Consider the following 603-nt stretch of genomic DNA (forward strand, 5'->3'; position numbering starts at 1 on the left):
TGTGTGACGATCAGGTGTGTTTTGACTGTCAAGAGGAAGCATCACACCAAAGAGGTGCGCGCCTTCACCATCCCAACCCCACCGTAAAATCTGCACGGAGATTTTGAAAGGATGTTGAAGGGCGAGGAAGGCCCAGATGTCACCTTCATCGTGGGTGACAAATCCTTCCGTGCTCATAGACACGTTCTGGCGGCACGGTCGCCGGCCTTTGGGGCAGAGCTTTTGGACCCGACGACAAAGGAGGACCCTACGAAACCCATCAATGTTCTTGACATGACGTCCAACATCTTCGAGGCACTTCTTTATTTCATGTACACTGATACGCTCCCACATGGTAGCGATCTTGAGAAAAATGGGATATTGTGGCGTTTGTTGGCTGTTGGAGATCAATATGGACTGGACAGGCTGGGGACGATTTGCGAAGTGAAGCTATGCCAAAACATAAACGAGCAAACAGTCGCGACCACCCTAACTTTAGCAGAGCGGCATGATCGCATGCAACTGAAAAATGCTTGCATCGCATTTGTGTCGTCGCAGGATGTGATCAACGCCGTCAAGGAAACCGATGGATTCAAGCACCTCATAAGAAGCTGTCCAGGGGCC

The 603-nt window shown here is 50.7% G+C and overlaps 1 pseudogene; it reads left to right on the forward strand.

The window, feature by feature from the left end:
* LOC119361193 overlaps positions 1-603 on the forward strand; it is a 111,998-nt pseudogene that overhangs the window by 680 nt on the left and 110,715 nt on the right.

The sequence above is a fragment of the Triticum dicoccoides genome, chromosome 2B (genome assembly GCF_002162155.2).
Source record: "Triticum dicoccoides isolate Atlit2015 ecotype Zavitan chromosome 2B, WEW_v2.0, whole genome shotgun sequence".
NCBI lineage: Eukaryota > Viridiplantae > Streptophyta > Magnoliopsida > Poales > Poaceae > Triticum > Triticum dicoccoides.